The sequence below is a fragment of the Oncorhynchus tshawytscha genome, linkage group LG24 (assembly GCF_018296145.1).
Source record: "Oncorhynchus tshawytscha isolate Ot180627B linkage group LG24, Otsh_v2.0, whole genome shotgun sequence".
In the NCBI taxonomy this organism is placed as follows: domain Eukaryota; kingdom Metazoa; phylum Chordata; class Actinopteri; order Salmoniformes; family Salmonidae; genus Oncorhynchus; species Oncorhynchus tshawytscha.
This window is the reverse complement of record NC_056452.1, coordinates 20,298,904-20,324,778: the sequence shown is the minus strand read 5'-3', so window position 1 is coordinate 20,324,778 and position 25,875 is coordinate 20,298,904. Positions and strand designations below refer to the sequence as shown.

Sequence of the window (25,875 nt, the reverse complement as noted above, 5' to 3'; positions counted from 1 at the left end):
CCATTCTCCCAGTCACATTCTGTTAAAGGTCCCCAAAGCACACACATCCCTGGGTCACTCGTCTTTTCAGTTCGCTGCAGCTAGCGACTGGAACGAGCTGCAACAAACACTCAAACTGGACAGTTTTATCTCAATCTCTTCATTCAAAGACTCAATCATGGACACTCTTACTGACAGTTGTGGCTGCTTTGGGTGATGTATTGTTGTCTCTACCTTCTTGCCCTTTCTGCTGTTGTCTGTGCCCAATAATGTTTGTACCATGTTTTGTGCTGCTACCTTGTTGTGCTGTTACCATGTTGTGTTGCTACCACGCTGTGTTGCCATGTGTTGCTGCCTTGCTAAGATGTTGTCTTAGGTTTCCCTATATGTAGTGTTGTGTTGTCTCTCTTGTTGTGATGAGTGTTCTCTTCCTATATTTATATTGTATTTATTATTTTTTTTTATTCCCAGGCCCCCGTCCCCGCAGGAGGCCTTTTGCGTTTTGGTAGGCCGTCATTGTAAATAAGAATTTGTTCTTCACTGACTTAACTAGTAAAATAAAGGATAAATGTATAAATGTATAAAAAAATCCCAGAGCTGACGAGTTAAAAACCTGTCGTTCTGCCCCTGAACAAGGAAGTTAACCCACAGTTCCCCGGTAGGCCGTCATTGTAAATAAGAATTTGTTCATAACTGACTTGCATAGTTAACATTTTTTTTAAATTAAAAATCCTTCCCAAAGCAAAAAAAAAAAAGTTTGACAATCCTCCACTATTTTGGACCACTCTTCCCACCCAGTAAAGTTCGATCTGTTACCTTTCCTGTGACCAATAAAAAAAACACACAACCCTCCCCAAAAACACAAAAGTTTGACAACAGAATCAAATCAAATTTCAAATCAAATTTCAAACCCTCCACTATTTTGGACCACCCCTCCCACCCAGTAACTTTCGATCTGCCCCTAATGCTCTAACTTCTAATAGTAACTGTATCCACTGGTTAAATGGGAGAGGGTGAGGTGGTTGCCAACTTAGAGCAATTTTTTTTGCCTGCCAGAAAAAATCTTCTCTGATTGAGAGATTCTAGGTGCTATCATCGTTAAGTAACATAATAGATACAAAGTATTGAATATTTAAATTCATGCACTTCGAAAATGATTTTGAAACGTTGCCCCAGAAGCATTTAACTGCAGGGCCCTCCCACATCGTATGAAGGAATGTGCCTACCTGATTTAGGGGACACAGTAAACAGTTGGGGACAATTTCATCATAAAACATTTCCTCTTTGTTAAATAGAGTCTATGAACAAACTTAAAATGTATAAATTGATGGTTCGGATTATGGGATGCCAAGGTCAAAATTTTCCAGATTCTTTTCCGCTTAAAGGGTTGTTCAGATTCAATTAGATCTGTGTGGACTATACTTTTTTTAATGGATACCTCAGAATATCAGCTTTCTAAAAGTTGTTTCTATATTATAGAGATCAGTCCTTTTGGGGACCCAGATCATTTCTGTATTAATCAATTGGGTGGTTCGGCCATTTTGATTCCCATTTACATTGTTTTTCAATTTTGTCCCAAATATAAATTTTGTCAGCAATAATAGTTTACATTGTTTAAGTGAAGACCACCTCTTCCAGGCAAGGCTACCTCAGAATATCAGCTTTCTAAAAGTTGTTTCTATATTATAGAGATCAGTCCTTTTGGGGACCCAGATAATTTCTGTATAAATCCATTGGGTGGTTCGGCCATTTTGATTCCCATTTACATTGTTTTTCAATTTTGTCCCAAATATAAATTTTGTCAGCAATAATAGTTTACATTGTTTAAGTGAAGACCACCTCTTCCAGGCAATAGGAGACACCATATTTCTTTTTACACTTGGCCAGGGGGCAAAATAATCATGTCTAAACAAATTAAGGATTCGGAGAAATGCTAGTGCCTGGAAATACAATTTAAAGTTTGGTACGGAGAGTCCTCATACGTCTTTCCCTCTTTGTAAATTTTATCTGGGATAGTTTACATTTTTAGATTTAACATTTTAGTCATTTAACAGACGCTCTTATCCAGAGTGACTTACAGTAGTGAGTGCATACATTTTACCTTACCATATACTTTTTGAAACCATATTATGATTTTTCCCCCCCCCCCAATAGCCAGAAGGGGGAGCCATGGGAAGCATTGAACTACAGAAATTCAGCTGTGGCACTATACAGTATTTATTTTGACAGTAGATATTCTGCCAGTTAAAGCAACAGGGATATTATTCCATCTACTGAGGTTGGATTGAATTGATTTGAGCGTTCCATAAATGTTTCTAGAAATGGTTTTATCTGAGGAAGGAAATATATCTACTCCTAAATATTTAAAGTGGGGAATGATTAGGATTCCATAAGTAGTGGAGTCCTCTATCGGGGTCTTCAGCGAGAATAGGGCTGATTTGGTTAGATACATTTTATAACTTGAGATGAAGCTGATTTTATCTATGACCTTCAATGCGTTTGTGAGCGATTGAGATACATTGTCTGGATGTAGTAAAATATAACCTGCATATAATGAGATTAAGTGATCTGCAGATTTGAGGGAAATGGGTGTTATTTCCTTTGATTGACAAATTGCCTGGTCCAGGGATTCAATGGATAATAAGAATAGCATTGGTAATTTGCCTTCATTCATGTTGAGAGAAGAGAGTTCTTTATTATTTTAGAAAGGACTTAGTCTGGCTTGGTGTGGATTTACAATCAGAGGTTTCAGATTCAATAGTTGCTATATCAGCTAATTGATCATTAATGCGTAGCTTACTGTCCAGTAAACGACTGGGACGATTACCATAGAAGTAGGGGTTGAGTTTAACTAGATGGATGGCAAATTCTGCTCTCTGTCTTATCAATAAATTAAGTGCTGTCTTGACATTGGAAAGAGAAATAGCTACCTGGTCTGAAAATAGTGTTTGTTGAGAATGCTGAACACAGCTAAGAACATTTCCAAATCTGATAGCTTCTTTAATGGTGACTTATTCAACCTAGATGCAAATGCAGTTGCATTGTTTTTAATAAAAACCTTTGGTGGCATGCCATAGAATCCGGGGGTGATCGACTGAACTGTTATCGATCATTATGAATTTAGTTAAGATTCAAATTGATCACAGAATGTAGAATGAAATGCCAATTCAGAAATGTTAAGTTGGCAGTAGAAAGCATGGTCGTCAGACAGGCTCATATGTCGAATTTCTATTTTCTTGATTTAAGAAAATAGAGGTGTAGATAATAGTATGAAATCGATTTGTGAGAATAATTTACAGTGCATTTGGAAAGTATGCAGACACCTTGACATTTTCCACATTTTGTTACATTACAGCCTTATTCTAAAACGGATTAAATCGTTTTTTCCCCCTCATCAATCTACACACAATACCCGATAATGGCAAAGCAAAAACAGGTTTTGAGAAATATCACATTAACATAAGTATTCAGACCCTTTACTCATTACTATGTTGAAGCACCTTTGGCAGTGATTACAGCCTTGAGTCTTCTTGGATATGACGCTACAAGCTTGGCACACTTGTATTTTGGTAGTTTTTACCATTCTTCTCTGCAGATCCGCTCAAGCTCTGTCAGGTTGGATGGGAAGCGTCGCTGCACAGCTATTTTCATGTCTCTCCAGAGATGTTCGAGTTCAAGTCCGGGCTCTGGCTGGGCCACTCACTGAGATTCAGAGACTTATCCCGAAGCCACTCCTGCGTTGTCTTGGCTGTGTGTTTTGCCCCAATCTGAGGTCCTGAGCGCTCTGGAGCAGGTTTTCATCAAGGATCTCTGTACTTTGCTTCGTTCATCTTTCCCTCGATCCTGACTAGTCTCCCAGTTCCTGCTGCTGAAAAACATCTCCACAGCATGATGCTCCCACCACCCTGCTTCACCGTAGGGATGGTGCCAGGTTTCCTCCAGACATGACGCTTGGCATTCAGGCCAACGAGTTCAATCTTGGTTTCATCAGATCAGAGAATCTGTCATGTGCCTTTACTGAGGAATGGCATTAGTCTGGCCACATTACCATAAAGGCCTGATTGGTGGAGTGCTGCAGAGATGGCTGTCCTTCTGGAAGGTTCTTCTATCCCCATAGAGGAACTCTGCAGCTCTGTCAGAGTGACCATTGGGTTCTTGGTTACCTCCTTGACCACGATTGCTCAGTTTGGCCAGTCGGCCAGCTCTAGGAAGTCTTGGTGGTTCCAAACTTCTCCATTTAAGACTGACGGAGGACACTGTGTTCTTGGGGACCTTCAATCCTGCATACCTTTTTTGGTACCCTTCCCCAGATCTGTGCCTCGACACAATCCTGTTTCTGAGGTTTAGGGACAATTCCTTCGACTTCATGGCTTGGTTTTTGCTCTGACATGCACTGTCAATTGTGGGACCTTATACAGACAGGTGTGTGCCTTTCTAGATCATGTCCAATCCATTGAATTGACCAATTCAAGTTGTAGAAATATCTCAAGGATGATTAATGGAAACAGGATGCACCTGAGCTCAATTTCAAGTCTCATAGCAAAGGGTCTGATTACTTATGTAAATAGTCTATTTCTGAAAGTGTACTCTTTTGCTTTAGGATTATGTGCTTGCAAGGATGAGGTTGTAGTCAGAGAGTATATTATGCTGGAGAGCCTTGGTTGGATTGTTGTTGGTCTTATTAGATTTATCCCCCATGTCCAAAATGGCATTCATGTCTGTCCCAATAACCAGATGGAATTCAGGTCATTCTAACAATATGCTGTTCAGAGAATCAAAAAACGTAGGATCATATGAATTTGGAGCGTACACATTAATAAAGGCAATTTTCTTTCCTTTATGGATACAATTAATTAAATTGCCTTCTTGGTCTTTGCCTTTACTCATGATGGTAATATTGAGTTTATTATATATCATTATAATTACACCTTTAGTTTTCTTGAAGCATTGCTATATCAACATGGTTTCTTGCAGGAACATTTAATAGGATGACAGAGAATAGCTAGCATTGCCATTGCTAATAAAGACAAACACCTATTGGTCGTTCCCCACACAGAATCCGCGTTCCCCACACAGAACCAGGGTTCCATAGCCGCAGGCAGAACGGTTGAAACTGGAGCAGCAGCATGACCAGGTAGGCTGGGGACAGCAAGGAGTCATCAGGCCAGGTAGTCCTGAGGCATGGCCCAAGGGCTCAGGTCCTCTGAGAGAAAGAAAAAAAGAAAGAGAAAAAAAGAGAGAGAGAATTAGAGGGAGCATACTTAAATTCACACATCCTTCTCAAAACCCATTGGAGGAGGTCTGAGGCGAGGAACCTTGGGTTGTCTTCTCCAATGGGGTTTAAGGAGGAGCGATGGTCAGTCCTTGCATCCATATACCACGTTTCAGGTATGACCCAGATGCAGACAGTGTCAAAGAAACAAAGGTTTATTTCTAATACAGGAGCACTTTGCACCCTCATCCAGAGAGGGTGCAAAGTGTCCACAACGGCAGGCAGCCTCAAGTTCAGGGCAGGCAGGTGTCAAGAATCCAGTGAGGTGTGGCATGGTATAGAACAGCAGGCAGGCTCAAGGCAGGCAGAATGGTCAAAACCGGGAAGGACTAGAAAACAGGAGCAAGAAACAGACATGAGCAGGGGAACGTACGCTGGCAGGTTTCACAAACAAAACGAACTGGCAACAGACAAACAGAGAACACAGGTATAAATACCAAGGGGATAATAAGTAAGATGGACAACACCTGGAGAGGGGTGGAGACAAGCACAAAGACAGGTGACAGATCAGGGTGTGACACCATAGCTCGGTCTATGAATTTGAGAGTGATTACATTTCTCCAGACACATCCCTCAGCTTTTTACCAAAACGGGCAGAGTACGCTTTGTTATTGTTTCAACTATGTATTGCCACTTTAATAAATACATAAATGAGCATACAAGTATGTTTAAGTATACATGACTGTTGGCTGTTGCTTCCAGGTGCAACAGAGCTGACACACTAAAGATGAAGTTGCAGCAGATGTCTTGACCACCCTCTGGCTGTTCTCTAGACCAGTGGTTCCCAAACAATTTTGTTTTTTTTAGCCCATAGATATCATTGTAATATCATAGTCATTCAAATATCACATGTATACACATTAGACATGGCAAAATGTATAGAATTGCAAGAAAATAAGCATGAAACCAGCTAAATGATCTCCAACAACAAGAAGAGTGTGAACAGTTTGTGTCATGAACAGTGCTTGTGCCGATAGAAACAGACGTGGCGTGTGCGCGCGCCACGGGATGTTCCCCAATGCTGGAAGGGGGCCCCAAGTGACAAAGTTTGGGAACCCCTGGCTCTAGTCAACAGTAGCACTGGAAGGTGTCCCAGTCGCTGGAAGTTGTCCTGGGTGCCGGAAGGTGTCCTGGGTGACGGTAGGTGACCCGGGTTCCAGAAGGTGTCTCAGTCACATTTTGTGGCCACGTCACCTCCCTCAGAACCAGTAAAGATCTCCAGGTTCTTACAGTGGGGCATCAGCATAGTCTATAGAGGGGGCAGAAGAATACAGGAGATGGAATTAGATTTAGTATGGAGTCAAAGTCCCAACTTAAAATCCTTGTACAATAAAAAGGAAAAAAGGTCAACAAAAGTATGACGCTGGAGTTTGAGGAAGGTGGAGCGATACATATGCGCTGAGTTGTGTAAGGCATAAGTTGAGTTGGTGACTCACTGGTCCAAACTTGGCGTCCTCTGCCTCTTTGGTGTACTGTTCCAGGCCAATGAAGTAGAAGCCTTACTACCTGGTCAAACGTGTTCTCTCTAAACACACTGACCTGTCTTCTGAGAACAACTGGAGTGAGAGAGAGAGGGAAATAAGATAGTCAGTTAATGTCACAGACAGAGTTCAATTGTTTTAACATCTTCATGTTGCAGTCCATTTTAAGACTGCTGTGGCTGTATCAAGAGAGGCAACTATGGATAATCATTTAGCCAAATAAGTTAACAATATGAGACTGGACTGAGTCGAGCTGTAGGGCAATTCAACGGTCACAGAGTGATGCTGAGAAAGTGATACTTTAAAATGTATGTCAAACAAAAACCAATGACTTCAAAGTGAAACAAACCATACAACTATATGCACAAGGACTACTTTTAACAATTTGTAATCATTGGTTTGTTTGACATACATTTTAAAGTAAAAAATCTGAGCATCAGCATCAATTTGTTACTGTGTAATTGCCCTGTACCAATCCACGCCACTTGTCCATCAGCATGGCTCAGTATTGAACAGCCTTCTGTCATCTAATGTCCAACCCATCTTACCTACTGTCACGTCTACTCCCTCTCCCCCCTCCGGCGTTCAACGTCGCCGGTTTACTAACCACAGGTCCTGGGAACCACAGGCACCTGGCTTTCTTCATTACGCGCACCTGGCTTTCATCATTACGAGGACCTGCGCTTCATCATTAGGCACACCTGGACTCCATTACCTCACTCATTACCTCCCCTTTATCTGGCTCTCACTTAGGTTCCTTCCCCAGGCAGTATTGTTTCTGTTGTTTATATCTATACTCTACCACCAGTCGAGCCAGCACAACAGCCTATTCAGCAACCTGCTCAGGTCAGCAATGCCCGTTTGTCACTCCCGGATAAATATGACGGCACCCTATTTAAATGCCGTGGCTACCTACTACAGTGTTCCCTCTACTTTGTGCACCAGATGGGAGCTCCTACCAACGAGAGGTCCAAGGTTGCAACGGTTATTTCTCTGCTGACTGGACGGGCGTTGGAATGGGCCACGGCCACCTGGGAGAGAGGAGGAGCTGGATTCGTATGAAAGGTTCATGGCTCGGTTCAGAGGTATCTTCGATCACCCACCGGAGAGCAGAGAGGGGGGTGAGTGCCTACTCCAACTATGGCAGGAAGACCAGACGGCTGCCGAGTATGCACTCAACTTCCAAACAGTAACAGCATCAGATGGAATGATTTGGCGCTTAGTACACTATTCAGAAGAGGACTGCGCAAGGAGGTTCAGATAGAACTGGCCTGTCGAGACGACAACCTCTCCTTGGACGCACTCCATCTGGATAACCTTCTTCGGGAGCGTCGGCACTCTCATCGCTTCTCTCCCTCCCTCAGTGAACACTTTGGATCAGAGCCTGAACCCATGGAGGTAGGGGTGACACGCCTGCCCACGGCAGAGCGACACATATGGAGACAGCTAGGGCTCTGTCTCTATTGCGGTCAAGGAGGGCACCAGCTCCAGCGGTGGCCGGTACTTCCCAACTCGGGATCAAATCAAATCAAATTTGATTTGTCACATACACATGGTTAGCAGATGTTAATGCGAGTGTAGCGAAATGCTTGTGCTTCTACTTCCGACAATGCAGTAATAACCAACAAGTAATCTAACTAACAATTCCAAAACTACTGTCTTATACACAGTGTAAGGGGATAAAGAATATGTACATAAGGATATATGAATGAGTGATGGTACAGAGCAGCATAGGCAAGATACAGTAGATGGTATCGAGTACAGTATATACATATGAGATGAGTATGTAAACAAAGTGGCATAGTTAAAGTGGCTAGTGATACATGTATTACATAAGGATACAGTCGATGATATAGAGTACAGTATATACGTATGCATATGAGATGAATAATGTAGGGTAAGTAACATTATATAAGGTAGCATTGTTTAAAGTGGCTAGTGATATATTTACATCATTTCCCATCAATTCCCATTATTAAAGTGGCTGGAGTTGAGTCAGTGTCAGTGTGTTGGCAGCAGCCACTCAATGTTAGTGGTGGCTGTTTAACAGTCTGATGGCCTTGAGATAGAAGCTGTTTTTCAGTCTCTCGGTCCCAGCTTTGATGCACCTGTACTGACCTCGCCTTCTGGATGATAGCGGGGTGAACAGGCAGTGGCTCGGGTGGTTGATGTCCTTGATGATCTTTATGGCCTTCCTGTAACATCGGGTGGTGTAGGTGTCCTGGAGGGACACGAGAGCAGAGGGACGGTCACGTGATCTTCCATAATTTCTCTCCCTCATGATGCCATCTATTTTGTGAAGTGCACCAGTCCCTCGTTCAGCAAAGCAGCCCCACAACATGATGCTGCCACCCCTGTGCTTCACGGTTGGGATGGTGTTCTTCGTCTTTTTCCTCCAAACATAACAATGGTCATTATGGCCAAACAGTTTCATTTGTTTGGCTTGACCAGAGGACATTTCTCCAAAAAGTACAATCTTTGTCACCATGTGCAGTTGCAAAACATTAGTCTGGCTTTTGGAGCAGTGGCTTCTTCCCTGCTGAGCGGCCTTTCAGGTTATGTTGATATAAGACTTGTTTTACTGTGGATATATACTTTTGTACCTGTTTCCTCCAGCATCTTCACAAGGTCCTTTGCTGTTGTTCTGGGATTGATTTGCACTTTTCGCACAAAAGTACTTTCATCTCTACGAGACAGAATGTGTCTCCTTCTTGAGCGGTATGACGGCTGCGTGGTCCCATGGTGTTTATACTTGCTTACTATTGTTTGTACAGATGAACGTGGTACCTTCAGGCATTTGTAAATTGCATCCACAGGTACACCTCCAATTGACTCAAATGATGTCAATTAGCCTACGAAAGCCATGACATAATTTTCTGGAATTTTCCAAGCTGTTTAAAGGCACAGTCAACTTAGTGTATGTGAACTTCTGACTCACTGGAATTGTGATACAGTGAATCATAAGTGAAATAATCTGTCTGTCAACAATTTGGGGACAAATTACTTTTGTCATGCACAAAGTAGATGTCCTACCTGACTTGTCAAAACTATAGTTTGTTAACAAAAAATTTGTGGAGTGGTTGAAAAACAAGTTTTAATGACTCCAACCTAAGTGTATGTAAACTTCCGACTTCAACTGTATAAACAAAACAAACACCAAACACAAACAACGCACCGGCATGAAGCAGAGTCAACAACACCCGAGGAAAGAACCAAGGAGAGTGACAGATATAGGGAAGATAATCAAGGAGGTGAGTCCAGGTGGGTGTCATGAGGCGCTTGACAATGGTGACAGGTGTGCGGGATAATTAACAGCCTGATGACCTAGAGGCCGGAGAGGGAGTATACGTGACAGTACCCCCTCCCCGACGTAGGGGAGCCTGGCGATCCGGCAGAGGCATGAAAGCCCGACGAGCTGGCTGAGGCAGGGGAGCCTGGCGATCCGGCAGAGGCATGAAAGCCCGACGAGCTGGCTGAGGCAGGGGAGCCTGGCGATCCGGCTGAGGCATGAAAGCCCGACGAGCTGGCTGAGGCAGGGGAGCTGGCTGAGGCAGGGGAGCCTGGCGATCCGGCAGAGGCATGCAAGCCCGGCGAGCTGGCTGAGGCAGGGGAGCCTGGCGATCCGGCAGAGGCATGAAAGCCCGACGAGCTGGCTGAGGCAGGGGAGCCTGGCGATCCGGCTGAGGCATGAAAGCCCGATGAGCCGGCTGAGGCATGAAAGCCCGATGAGCCGGCTGAGGCAGGGGAGCCTGGCGATCCGGCTGAGGCATGAGAGCCTGTAGCGGCTCCCGGACCCGACGTCATTTACAGTGACACACAAAAAAAAAAACACTCCCTGATGCTTTCCTTAGGTGAGGCGTTACTGTAACGATGTACGCTGAGAGTCAGGAAGCAAGTACAGGGAGTGAGTGTTTTAATAAATAAACACAAAACACAAACAACGCACCGACATGAAACATTTTCACGTGTGTTGATGTTGAGGTAGTGCTAGAGATTTTGAGATTTCCCTTTAACAGATTTTTATATAGTATTCAGCTGAAACACGAACTGTGTTGACTACTGCCAGATCAATCACACATTCATAGCCTGCAGACAGATTTAAGTCTGAAAGAATAACACACTTATAAAGAAGAGAACCTGATTAGCTTTGAAAAGATCCTCCCTGCTTCAGCTACAGTCACTGGAAGAGTAAGACTAATTCTGAGAGCAGTCCACAAATTTGGGATAGATTTCTGGGAGCTCCCTTTTGTGTATAAATATCAGCAGCTCAAGCAGGGTCATGGTCTTTGACGACAAGTCATGCAAGTTCTTCTGTTCCTGTGCAATCTTTCCTGAAGGGCTCAACAACAACATTGAAAAATGTCACCTCCAGCTTCTTCAGGGCATCACTCAAAGGCTCATCAAATGATCTGTATGAAAGTGCCGCTTTGTGGACCTCAGACTTTTTTGTTGTAGAACGGCCTCTACATTCATACCCTCGTAAATATCCTTGGCTGATGTTTGTGCCCTGTTGCCCTGTAGTTGCTGAGACCTCTCTGTCTTTCTGAGAAGACTGACTGCAACTTCCACATGCATACTGGGAGACTGCATCAGCTTGCTCACATGTTGGATCTTGCTCAAGATGTCATACTACACCACTGTACAGATGCTGAAGCGGTATGATCCCACCTCCTCTGACAAGGACTGGGCCTCAATCTTTATCACAGGGTCTTTTGGTTTGATCCCTCACCTCAATCAGTGCCTCTCTCACTGCTGCTGCCTGATACCTCAGTGGCTCGACACTCTTAACTTTACTCTCCCACCTTGTCTCAGTCCACATCTTCAAAGTGATGTCCACATGTTTTTTTCAGGTTGGCCTATTGCTGTGTGGAGGCTGAGAACAAGGTGTACAGTTTGTATAAGATGCCAAAGTAACCTGTGGAATCGACAGAATGTTTAGCAGCATCAGCCACAACCAGGTTCAATGTGTGAGCCCCACATCGCACAAATATAACTCTTGGAATAATTTCCAGGAGTCTGGCTTGGACACCTTTGTTATTGCCTCTCATGTTGGCCCCATTATCATAAGACTGTCCTCTGCAGTCCTCAAAATAATTTTTGAGAATCAGTGATGCCAAATGTTGTCCCGTAGACTCTTCTGCCTCAAATAACCCCATAAAATCTAGAATGATAGAGAAGAATTTTGCCAACTTGATGTCACTCACCATTATTAAAATGACCTTGCTGCTCAACAAAATCAATGAGTTGATTCTGTATTTGGTGGCCAAGGTAGCTGGTGATGTGATGTCAGTCCTGGGTTTGCTAAATACATTTTCTTCTTAGAAAAGAGTTTGCAGCAGAAGCAGAAGAGGCTGTTGTTTCTTTCAGAATACACCAAATCAAATCAAAGTTTATTTGTCACGTGCACCGAATACAACAGGTGTAGACCTTACAGTGAAATGCTAACTTACAGGGTCTAACCAATAGTGCAAAAAAAGGTATTAGGTGAACAATCGGTAAGTAAAGAAATAACACAACAGTAAAAAGAAAAGACAGGCTATAACAGTAGTGAGGCTATAAAAGTAGAGAGGCTGTATACAGTAGTGAGGCTATAGTAGTGAGCTAGTGAGGCTACAGTAGTGAGGCTATAACAGTAGTGAGGCTATAACAGTAGAGAGGCTACATACAGACACTGGTTAGTCAGGCTGATTGAGGTAATATGTACATGTAGATATGGTTAAAGTGACTATGCAGATATGATGAACAGAGAGTAGCAGTAGAGTAAAAGAGGGGTTGGCGGGTGGTGGATGGGACACAATGCATATAGCCCGGTTAGCCACGGTGCGGGAACACTGGTTGGTTGGCCCAATTGAGGTAGTATGTACATGAATGCCATGCATATATGATAAACAGAAAGCAGCAGCAGCGTAAATAGATGGGTTGGGGGGAGGCACACAATGCAAATAGTTCGGGTAGCCATTTGATTACCTGTTCTTATGGCTTGGGGGTAAAAACTGTTGCGAAGCCTTTTTGTCCCAGACTTGGCACTCCGGTACCGCTTGCCATGCGGTAGTAGAGAGAACAGTCTATGACTGGGGTGGCTGGGGTCTTTGACAATTTGTAGGGCCTTCCTCTGACACCGCCTGGTGTAGATGTCCTAGATGGCAGGCAGTTTAGCCCCAGTGATATACTGGGCCGTACTCACTACCCTCTGGAGTGCCTTGCGGTCAGAGACCGGGCAGTTGCTGTACCAGGCAGTGATGCAACCAGTGATGCTCTTGATGTTGCAGCTGTAGAACCATTTGAGGATCTCACGACACATGCCTAATCTTTTTAGTTTCCTGAGGGGGAATAGGCTTTGTCGTGCCCTCTTCACGGCTGTCTTGGTGTGTTTGGACCATTCTAGTTTGTTGTTGATGTGGACACCAAGGAACTTGAAGCTCTCAACCTGCTCCACTACAGCCCCGTCGATGAGGATGGGGGCGTGCTCGGTCCTCCATTTCCTGTAATCCACAATAATCTCCTTAGATTTACGTTGAGGGATAGGTTGTTATTCTGGCACCACCCGGCCAGGTCTCTGACTCCCTCCCTATAGGCTGTCTCGTCGTTGTTGTATCGTCTGCAAACTTAATGATGGTGTTGGAGTCGTGCCTGGCCATGCAGTCGTGGGTGAACAGGAGGGGACTGAGCACGCACCCCTTGGGAGCTCAAGTGTTGAGGATCAGCGTGGCAGATGTGTTGCTACCTAGCCTCACCACCTGGGGGCGGCCCGTCAGGAAGTCCAAGATCCAGTTGCAGAGGGAGGTGTTTAGTCCCAGGATCCTTAGCTTAGTGATGAGCTTTGAGGGTACTATGGTGTTGAACGCTGAGCTGTAGTCAATGAATAGCATTCTCACGTACAGTGGGGCAAAAAAGTATTTAGTCAGCCACCAATTGTGCAAGTTCTCCCACTTAAAAAGATGAGAGGCCTGTAATTTTCATCATAGGTACACTTCAACTATGACAGACAAAATGAGGAAAACATTTCCAGAAAATCACATTGTAGGATTTTTAATTAATTTATTTGCAAATTATGGTGGAAAATAAGTATTTGGTCAATAACAAAAGTTTATCTCAATACTTTGTTATATACCCTTTGTTGGCAATGACAGAGGTCAAACGTTTTCTGTAAGTCTTCACAAGGTTTTCACACACTGTTGCTGGTATTTTGGCCCATTCCTCCATGCAGATCTCCTCTAGAGTAGTGATGTTTTGGGGCTGTTGCTGGGCAACACGGACTTTCAACTCCCTCCAAAGATTTTCTATGGGGTTGAGATCTGGAGACTGGCTAGGCCACTCCAGGCCTTTGAAATGCTTCTTACGAAAATTACAGGCCTCTCTCATCTTTTAAGTGGGAGAACTTGCACAATTGGTGGCTGACTAAATACTTTTTTGCCCCACTATAAGTGTTCCTTTTGTCCAGGTGGGAAAGGGCAGTGTGGAGCGCAATAGAGATTCCATCATCTGTGGACCTGTTTGGGCAGTATGCAAATTGGAGTGGGTCTAGGGTTTCTGGGATAATGGTGTTGATGTGAGCCATTACCAACCTTTCAAAGCACATCATAGCTACAGACGTGAGTGCTACGGGTCTGTAGTCATTTACGCAGGTTGCCTTTGTGTTCTTGGGCACAGGGACTATGGTGGTCTGCTTGAAACATGTTGGTATTACAGACTTAATCAGAGACATATTGAAAATGTCAGTGAAGACAGCTGCCAGTTGGTGCACACATGTTTTTCAGAGTCAGTAGAAAGGCCTCTTTAGTGTCCTGAGTTTTCATAACTGTGACCTTAATTGCCTACTGTCTGTAAGCTGTTAGTGTCTTAACGACCGTTCCACAAGTGCATGTTCATTAATTGTTTATGGTTCATTGAACAAGCCTGGAAAACAGTGCTTAAACCCTTTACAATGAAGATCTGTGGATTTTTACAAATGATCTTTGAAGGACATTTCTTTTTTCGCTGAGTTTATTTATTCACAGTATTATGAATGAATTGTGGTTTATTTGGTAGCATTTCATAGCGTGACTGATTTTACTAATTGCATTAGTACTGTACAAAGTTAGAGGTACGCTATTTGATAGATTCCCCCTCTCCCCTTCCAGTGGAGAGTTCTGAGGTCAACCTACCCCCGCCCCTCTCCCCATCTCGTACTTCTGAGTGGGAGACCTTCCCAGGCAGTAGCCTGCCTAGCTCACAAACTATAATCAGGGTGCCCACTCCGACAAGGTTAATTTACCCACATTCCCACACGGTGACATGATATCATTGACGTGACGTGCAAATGAGCATTAGAAAACCGATCGCGCAAATGTTACCATTCCAAAATGTTTGGTGCGGGCGCCCCGTGCCGACCCCGGCAAGATGCCGCCCTGGGAGGCTGCCCATGTCGCCCATACCTAAATCCGCCACTGCTTCCAGGGTATGAGAGGTGATACATCTTGACTGTCTGTTGTAGATCATGATGTAGCTTATGATACCTAGCACTGATTGATTGACGTCGGGGAAATGCAATGCAGTCCCCATCTATCCCCACACCGTACTGACTTTTTCAAACATAATGCAGGGGTCATCATTTGTCCTTCACTTTGATGCGCTGGGCTGTAATATTGGTTGGAAGTCATAGTAAAAATCCATTATAGGATAAAAAAAAGGTGCTTATGACTTTTTCAGTCTTCATACTAGTGTCACTAACAGGATTGAGGCCAGTCTGCGAAACTTTGTCACAATCAGCCTTTGTTCAAGAACAAGGTAGAAAAACAGAAAGGGCATAAATGAAGGCATTGGGTCCGGGCCATACCACTGGCCAAAGACTTCTGTTCTGCCTCCCTTTCAGCTGCTCTCAGCAGTGAGAGCCAGCCAAGTAAAATAAAAGCTTTGTGCCTGGGCTCTCACACACACACACACACACACACGCACGCACACACACAAGCACACACACACACACACACACACACACACACACACACACACACACACACACCACACACACACACACACACACACAGTACCAGTCATTAGGTGCCTGGGAAGGTCTCCCACGCACATACACACACTCACACACACTCTCTTTCTCTCTCTTTCTCTCTTGATAATTCAAACACAAACACATACACACACACGCACACACGCACGCACGCAGTACCAGTCATTAGGTGCCTGGGAAGGTCTCCCACGCACATACACACACTCACACACACTCTCTTTCTCTCTCTTTCTCTCTTGATAATTCAAACACTAACACATACACACACACGCACACACACACACACGCACGCACGCACGCACACACACACACACACACATGCATGCATGCACGCAAGCACACACACACACACACAGTACCAGTCATTAGGTGTCTGGGAAGGTCTCCCACGCACATACACACATTCACACACACTCACACACTCTCTTTCTCTCTTCTGATAATTCAAACACATATACACACACACACACACACACACACACACAAGTCTAGCAATAACTGGGCTGACTGGGGAAGTCCTTCAAAGGGCTCTTTATGTTGCAACAAAGATAAACAAACTTTCTGTCAAAAATGCAGTGCTGAGGGATGTTGTGTGTGTCTGTACTCAACATTAAATAGGGATTTAAGAACATTATACTAAAATTAGGCTATATTTGTTCTCCATAAGAGTATACATGTATGTGAGATTTTCCCATCCTAAGTCAGGCATAGTAAAAGGCTTTGAAAGCAAGCCATCCACATGTCAGGGAGTGTGTCAAAATCAACAAGTCAATGATTACGTAAAATAACTGATAATCGGATAGCCTTGTAGTTAAGGCTGTAGGGCATCACTCCTCCCAAATGTTAGCATTAGTTTAAGAATCCGGTGTTAATGCACGTACATGCAGTCTCACCGTACTATTGCAATGATAAATCAGCAAAGCCTTAAGAGCAAATTCTGACGAATAGATCTCATTACGAAACCATGACGGCATCGCAGTCGGGAGGTCTAAAATTAGCGTTCAGTCAGCACCGCTCGGTCACAGAATGTCATTTCTTTGAAAGCCGTCCACGTTCAGCCATGACAGCGCTCACTGTTTGGGAATAGCTTCCAAAATGAAGCTCTCAAAATGTAGCCTAACATAGATGGGTTGGACCAACTACACTGCAGCCTATGTCTGGCAGACCTGGTAAAACACGCCAAAGGCATGACCGCCACCAGACGGGATGCTAGCCTGTGAGGCTAACAAAGTCCTTAACACTGATGGCGCATGAGTGACACTGTAACTATTGTGTCATGTTAACGGTATGTGACACTAGATGTGGCGAAACAGGTGCACCGCTGGACAAGGTGATTTGGGTTCAGTAGTTCCCAGATATGACCGCCACCAGAGAGGATGCTAGCCTATGAAGCTGACAAGGTCCTTCCCATTATTAACACAGATGGCGCGTTAGTGACACTGTGACTCGATGTCCAAAATTCCCAGGTTTTCTAGCTTTAAGTAATGGATACAGTAGTGCAGGCTGGCTGGCTAAAGCTAGAACATATTGATCAAATGTAACAGAAGTCCAATAGTTAGAGTGGTAGCTCTGTTAGGGAAACTACAGAGAGTACAGCACTGAGTAAAAAACAAACAAACAGACAGACAAATATGTGGAAGCACAGTGCTGTCAGGTACAGGGTGAGATATTACCACACACCTCTTGGAGGTGATGACAATGATTCATACACCATGTGGTGTTCCACGGCCGTTGCTAAGCATCAAGGATGTGAGTGTGGACAGGAGGCAGAACAGAAAGGTAATCAAACCAAGCTGAAGAAGTTATCCCTTTCAATGACTTTCTGGTATCCCTATAATAACTAATCATAGACAGCTAACCTATCAGAGTGGAACTTGATATGTCACCATGTCCAGCTAATGTACTGTTTTACAGTATCTAAAGTGCCTTCAGAAAGTAGTCACACCCCTTGACTTAATCCACATTTAGTTGTGTTACAGCCTGAATTCAAAATTAATTAAATATATTTATTTGTCATCTACACATAATACCCTAAAATGACAAAGTGAAAAAATGTTTTTAGAAAGGTGTGCACATTTATTGAAATACAGAAATATCGAATTTGCATAAGTATTCACACCCCTAAGTCAATACTTTGTAGAAGCACCTTCGGCATTAATTAATGATGTGAGTCTTTCTGGGTAAGTCTCTAAGAGCTTTCCACACCTGGATTGTGCAACATTTGCCCATTATTCTTTAAAAAAAAATCCAGCTCTGTCAAATTGGTTGTTAGACAACCATTTTTAGGTCTTGCCATAGATTTCCAAGTAGATTTATGTCAAAACTGTAACTCGGCCACTCAGGAACATTCACTGTCTTCTTGGTAAGCAAGTTCTGTGTCGATTTGGCCTTGTGTTTTAGGTCATTGTCCTGCTGAAAGGAGAATTAATCTCCCAGTGTCTGTTGGAAAGCAGACTGAACCAGGTTTTCCTCTAGGGTTTTGCCCGTGCTTAGCTTATCGATTACAAGAACACCCATAACATGATGCAACCACCACTATGCTTGAAAATATGGAGAGTGGTACTCAGTAATATGTTCTATTGGATTTGCCCCAAACATAACACTTTGTATTTGGGACAAAAAGCTAATTGCTTTGCCACGGTTTTTGCTGTATTGGAATATTTTTCGGTTTCAAGCTTCCTTCTTTTCACTCTGTCAATTAGGTTCGTATTGTGGAGTAACGACAATGTTGTTGCTCCATCCTCAGTTTTCTCCTATCACAGCGATTAAACAGCAACTGTTTTAAAGTCACCATTGGCCTCATGGTGAAATGCCTGAGCGGTTTCCTTCCTCTCCAGCAACTGAGTTAGGAAGACGCTTGTATCTTTGTAGTGACTGGGTGTATTGATATACTATCTAAAGTGTAATTAATAACCTCACCATGCTCAAAGGGATATTCAATGTCTGCTTTTTAAAAATACATTTTACACATCTATAGGTGCCCTTCTTTGTGAAGCATTGGAAAACCTCTCTGGTCTTTGTGGTTGAATATTTGTTTAAAATGCACTGCTCAACTGAGGGACCTTACAAATAATTGTATTTGTGGGGTACAGAGATTCGGTATTCATTAACAAATATATTCATTATTACTGCACACATAATGAGTCCATTCTTGCCATAACAAAGGGGTTGAATACTTATTGACTCTAGACATTTCAACTTTTCATTTTTTATTCATTTGTAAAACTTTAGAAAAACATAATTCCACTTTGACATTTTGGGGTATTGTGTGTAGACCTGTGACACAGAATCTCTATTGAATCAATGTTAAACTCCGGCTGTAACACAACAAAATGTGTTAAGGGGTGTGAATACTTTCCGAAGGCACTGTAAAGTAATATGAAACATCAGGTCAGGTCCTAACCCTATAGGAAACCCCCTGGGTCTAAAACTATGACCCAGAATTTTTCCTGCTCTGAACACACTTTTGTAAAATTCCTTACCCTAGTTACAGTAAACACTATTCAATTAGGCCTTCAAGACTTCCATAAACACTATTCAAACCACAGATTTATAAAACTAGAAATTATAATATGCAATAACCAGACTTCCTGTTGCTATGAGACTACAGCTTTAGCTTTCAGTTCCCCATTTTGGGACTGGTTAAGGTATTTATAAGCTTTAGAGGGGCTTGGTGGGAGTGAGAGAGAAGGCTTGAAAATGCTTATTTGGAACTTGAAGAACAAAAGCTATGTTGAAATTTGAACATGCCTCAGTGGGGACAACTCTATTTTCTTTGTCCTGGAAATTGTTTAAACTTTTGTGCAGTGATGTCACATTCCTCATCCGATGTGGATTTCAGTCCAGTCTCAGGCCAACTCGACGACTCACGAAAGAGGTCATGTAAAACCATTCAACCGCATTGATGTTGTCACTAATTTGAGTTGTCATATTTTCTGTACACCTCGTAAGGTTTAGGCAACACAGATTGAAAAGGCTTGAGATGATCAGCCTCGGAATGGCTTGAGGTGAGTCGCAAGCCTCTTTCCCACATTGACTGAATAGTCAGTCTCTCACAAAGGCCAACCTCGTCAACGCTGCTGCTAGGACTCCATTAGAATTCCAGCTCTGCCAAGAACATTGAGGCCTCACTCTGCCTTGTAAAAAAGCAGGACATGTTGACTGAGTCAAATCAATGGTGGCAAGTGTATTTAGCCCCATTAAAACAGGCTCCAAACAAAAGTATGTTACCTAACATGGCCCTCCAGTCCCCGCCTCTCAGATGTCTTTGTGGAAAGCACCAATAAAGCCTGTCTTGTTTATTAAAATGGAATGATCCAGTTTTAGGGTCTCACTTACGAGAAGAGCCAAGGTTTTAAAACGTGGTAATCTGAAGCCATAAACATATCAAACCGTGAAGTAGCCCACCGTGTTAGGACCTTACAGATAGGTTTAAGTCATGGCGACACACGGAGAATCATTCCAAAGGGATTTGTATCCCACTGCGAAAAGGTGACGGTGTCATCCGAGCCATGTTCCCCTGGAGCCAGAGCTGCAGCGTCAGAGAGCACCCAGGGTCTTGGCCGTGTAGACACACGGTCATGTTACGGTTGGAAATGTCTCTCTGACAGGTGGGCCGTAATGTGTATCGGGGAGGGTGGAACGGGGGTGGGTGCACACATGGAGCACTCTGTACAGTTTAAACTTTACAGTAGCTGCCTGAACCTAATTTAGGTATCAGTCGAGGCATGCGGGAACATCTTGTGTGATTCAAGTCTTTACGAGGAACATGCAGTGATATGACATCATCTCTTCATTACGGATGTGAGTCATTCTACAAAGCCTTGGTGTACACTGTAAACTCCCAAGTCCTTTTTAACTCAAATAATTCTAGTAAATTGTACTCAAAGTCAATGAAAAGTAATTAATACTTCAAATCTTTATGTAATACTGACTCCAAACTAAATGAGAAGTCATACCAACACATTTTTTTTAAAGATACAGTATGGTAACAAATTAACTTTTTCCTCAGAATGCTCTATCTACTGCAGGTAGATTATTTGGGAAGTTATTTTACATATGTGTTTTTGCATGTACATTGAGTGATTGATTGATCAAATGTTATGCTACACAAAGATACATATTTTATTATCACCAATCATTGAATTTTTGCATTTTTGTTAATGAAATGGTTGTTCCATTTTAGTTTCCTTGCACTGTTCTTAACCCTGTTCATGAATGCAGGTTGCGGGTGAATACAAATTTCAATGGGTGGTTAGCCTAACGCTGTCACATTCGTCATAACGAGGAGACCAAGGTGCAGCGTGATAAGAATACATTCTTCTTTATTTACCCGAAGAACACTAAACAAACGTGACGCTATAAACACGGGTACTGAATATGCAACTACACATAGACAATAACCCACAAAATACCCAAGGAATATGGCTACCTAAATATGGTCCCCAATCAAATATAGTCCCCAATCAGAGACAACGATAAACAGCTGCCTCTGATTGGGAACCAATCTAGGCAACCATAGACATATAAACACCTAGATATACAAAAAACCTAGATATACAAAAAAAAAACTATAGACATACAAAGCCTCCGGGAACAACTACACAAACCACCCTCGTCACATCCTGACCTAACCAAAATAATAAAGAAAACAAAGATAACTAAGGTCAGGGCGTGGCTAACGCTGGCTATATTCCAATAGAAATTGCAACTTTGCAAGCCAGCATAATGTGATTTACAGCTGAAGTTGAAAAATTCTGGAAAATATTCCAGAAATCATGTTTTTTTTTTTTTTTTTTTTTTTTTTTGACAATTACTGGTAAGAAATTGATAAAGTTTGTGGAATTTGCCATCTTACCCACAGGCCTGATGTTGCCTGTAAACTATGAGTTTCAGGCCATTGTATAAGGCCTTATGATACATGTAATGCTCATTTCTATATTAACAATAATATTTGCCTAGGAACTCACTTGGTGAAAACCACATCCGTGCTAATTTGGCCAATTCAACAACCATGTCTTGTTATTTTCTTGTGATACTGGTCATTACATTTTTTACTTATTACTTACTTATTTATAAAACTCTATATCTAGAACTATATTGTTGGTTAAGGACTTGTGAGTAAGTATTTAAATGGTAATTCAACAACCATGTCTCTGTCACTAACAAGTACAGTCATGTGAGGTAACAATTAGATCAAAAAGGAAAGGTACACTGGGAAATTATAGGAGGCGTGGCTTAGTGGTCGTGTTAAATATAAGTATACCTTACTAAAAAAAATTGCATTTGTATTACCAACAAGTAATACAAATGCAATTTTGTTTTAGTAAGCTATACTTATATTTAACATGACCACTAAGCCACACCTCCTATAATTTCCCAGTGTACCTTGCCTTTTTGATTGAATTTTTACCACCCATGACTGTACTTGTTAGTGACAGAGACATGGTTGTTGAATTACCATTTAAATACTTACTCACAAGTCCTTAACCAACAATATAGTTCAAGATATAGAGTTTTTATAAAATAAGTAAGTAATAAGTAAAAAATGTAATGACCAGTATCACAAGAAAATAACAAGACTATATACAGGAGGTACTGGTACTGAGTCAATGTGTGGAGGCATAGGTTAGATGAGGTCATTTGTACATGTAGGTAGGGGTAGTACTGCTCACTTTAGTACATATGAAGGTAGTACTGCTCACTTTAGCTAGTTACGTTACTTAACTTTTATTTTTATATTTTAGGTTTCCTCAAAATGTTTGAGTAGCCAGAACTTTTCCAGTTTTACAGCGTAGGTTTGTTTGAAAAATAGGAGAAACCATTATATGCTTAAAATATTAGATATAATATATATAACAGTTATTGTAAACTGAAGTTTGTGTGTTATTCAAAACAAATTATTTGACAACAATTTAGGAGATGTATAATGTGAGGTTATGTATTTTACCCAGTAAACAAACATTGACTACTTTGTTTGTAATGACTGAGTGACATCATAGATTTCCTAGATTATTCTAATAGATTTCACAGATGGAAACCTGGTCTTGCACTTTAACGTGTAATATTACGGAAGAACAGCCAGGTTTTCCATGCTGTATTTTAGTAGGGGGGTCAACTGAGAGTGATTAATCTCTTGGCTGGACAACGATTGCATTTCGCTGCCTTTGGCACTCTTTGAATGAGAAGGCACATCTGGAGGAGTCGGGTCTACATGCAAAGCCATCCATTAAACCAAATACAGTAAAAGGAGAAACTACACTGAACAAAAATATAACGCAACATGCTCATGTAAGGAAATCATTTAATGGAAATAAATTAATTAGGCCCTAATCTATGGATTTCACATGACTGGGCAGGGACGCAGCCATGGCTGGGCCTGGGAGGGCATAGGCCCATCCACTTGGGGAGTCAGGCCCAGTTAATCAGAATGAGTTTTTCCCCACAAAAGATATTTATTACCGACAGGAGTACTCCTCAGTTTCATCAGCTGTCCGAAAGAAACCAGATGTGGAGGTCCTGGGCTGGCGTAGTTACATGTGGTCTGCGGTTGTAAGGCCGGTTGGACGTACTGCCGAATTCTCGCAAACAATGTTGGCGGCGGCTTATAGTAGAGAAATTAACATGAAATTATCTTGCAACAGCTCTGGTGGACATTCCTGCAGTCAGAATGCCGATTGCATGCTCCCTCAAAACTTTAGACATCTGTGGCATTGTGTTGTGTGACAGAACTGCACATTTTATTGTTCCCATCACAAGGCGGATCTGTGTAACGATCATGCCATTTAATCAGCTTCTTGATATGCCACACCTGTCAGGTGGATGCATTATCTTGGGAAATGAGAAATGCTCACTAACAGAGATGTAAACAAATGTGTGCACAAAATTTGAGAGAAATAAGCTTTTGTGCTTATGGAAAACTTCTGTGATCTTTTATTTCAGCTCATGAAACATGGGACCAACACTTTACATGTTGCGTTTGTATTTTTGTTCAACATAGATGTGAAGGTTTTGCTGATCTTGTCTTCATTATGGAACAGGTTCAATGGATTTGAAGGAAAACGCCACAAAAAATATATATATTTTGGTATTTGTTTCATTAGTCCATTGTTGTTATATAGTCCCAAAATGTTTTGCATATCAACAATCAAGTTTTCAAGATAAGTCACTTTCAAAATACATCATATGGTGAAAAACGCAGCATCATACAGTATGGTGCAAAATGCATCTATTTAGCCTCATAACTGTTATGTCATTTTCTTGTGACTTTTTTATTACATTTTTAACTTTAGTTTATTTAGTAAATATTGTATTAACTCAATTTCTTGAACTGCATTGTTGGTAAAGGGCTTGTAAGTAAGCATTTCACAGTAAGGTCTACCTACACCTGTTGTATGTGGCACATGTGATGATTACAATTTTATTTTATTTTATTTGAGTAGGGCGTGAAACCGTTTTAAATAGCTCGCTTCCACCACCTACTGGTTGAGTCAGACACTCACACCATCACATGCGTGGCATGTGGCCCTACAGTGCAATTGTATTCTGTACATTTGTGTAATATGTTATTTGACTGATCAACTATCTTAATTAGAAATTATAAAACAAATTGCTGTGTCTTCAACTATTTTGTCATTCAGCATCCTGAAAAGAAAACAGAATAATAACCCATAATACTCATATAGTAAATCAAATTGGCCTGTGGAGAATCTAGTACAATATGCATCAGTAATGTAATCTTGCTTTGTCCAGCGTCCATGATCTTCACCACAGTGTGGTGCTAATCAGTAGTCTAGTCTAGTGGCTATGCTCAGGCTCTGCCCCACTTCTGGCTTTGTAGGAAAACGCAGGTTGACGTTTATTGTCATGAATCTTGCCCTGGAGGCAGAGTTGAGCGGTTTCTGCGGAGATGGACCAGCTGCAAAGTCAAAATTGTCTATATTGTAAAAAAATCATAAAAACTCAAATGTGCTTTTTGGTATTAACTTAAGGTTGGGTATTAGATTTAGCAGTGTGGTTAAGTTTAGGGTTAAGGTTAGGTTTAAAACTTGTTTTTTTTCACTTTGTGGCTGTGCCGGCTAGTGACCTCTACATAGTTTTCTCCATCCAGTACATGAGTCATCTCAATAAATGCCAACCTGCTAAAAAACAAACACTCAATCATCTCTAACATGTGGGCTTGAACATGTGGATGGGGGAATGGCTATAGCATATACTGTACGACTCTGATTCAGTGCCCAGTGATGAAGTTGTGAGGATCCCTCTCTGTCAGCGATAAGTTCCATAACATAACAGCAATTTGCTTGCATCAGCAGCAATAATCCCACGCTACAGTGATGAAGAGGCTGTCATTATCCTCCTCACTACTCATCTGCCAGATGATTTAAGGCTTGGTACATGTTCATGATGTGACTGGCGCTCATCTGAAGTTTGTGATGGCCTTAATGATACGGTTGTGGTAAAAGGGTGGAGAAGGCTCCTCTGATCTCACCAGTGGAACTTACCAGTAGCCTACTGCTGCTGAAAGTGTCTCTATCTTCACAATCAACTTTGCAGTACTGTATTTATTAGAAAAGGCAAAAGCAAGGTGATGCAAGGTCAAGTCATCGTGTGTAATAACACAGTTATAAAATCGTGTTGTCTATAAGTAGGGCAGGGTAGTAGGATACCTTATCACTTGGATTCATTGAATAGGCCTACAGAAAAACATCTCAAATGAAGTCTAGCAGTACCTGGTGATAAATTAATTTCTCGAGCCGTTTCCTCGAAGTCTAAACAGACCCTGCCTGGGCGAAGTAAATCAGTCACAGCAACACCGCACACTTACGTAAGGACATCCATGGTATCCAAGCTCGTAACTATGAACCTCCTCTTAGACAACATGGCGCATGTGTACAGCTGCACTGCAAATATAGACGATACATCAAGTTAGGTGGAAAATAATTAACTTATGCTTACCTAAGTGTAGCACCTAAACTAGACTTCGGCGACATTACCTATCGAATGCGGACGCTCGTGCCTGTTCACTTTGACCACAGCATCAGACTCGGGTCTCTGCGCGCGAGCTCACCTGCTTACAATGAAGACGAGTGAGCGTTTCAGGTCCTGAATGTTCTTTTAGAGTTAGTTTCAAATTATTTGAT

General features: G+C 42.2%; 1 protein-coding gene and 1 long non-coding RNA gene across 2 annotated transcripts in view; one reads left to right on the top strand and one right to left on the bottom strand.

Annotated features, from left to right (window-relative positions):
* Positions 1–4,855: 4,855 nt before the first annotated feature.
* Positions 4,856–25,809, bottom strand: LOC112223463. Its single transcript, XR_006079811.1, has 4 exons — positions 25,729–25,809; positions 25,560–25,635; positions 6,688–6,807; positions 4,856–6,500 (listed from the first exon to the last, which is right to left on the bottom strand). It is a non-coding gene; the product is annotated as an uncharacterized LOC112223463 (long non-coding RNA).
* LOC112223461 (probable E3 ubiquitin-protein ligase HECTD2) overlaps positions 20,469–25,875 on the top strand; it is a 39,769-nt gene continuing 34,362 nt past the window's right edge. The window contains exon 1 of the mRNA XM_042305487.1: positions 20,469–20,536. The gene's annotated coding sequence lies outside the window, so the exon portion shown is untranslated. The remainder of the gene's footprint in view (positions 20,537–25,875) is intronic.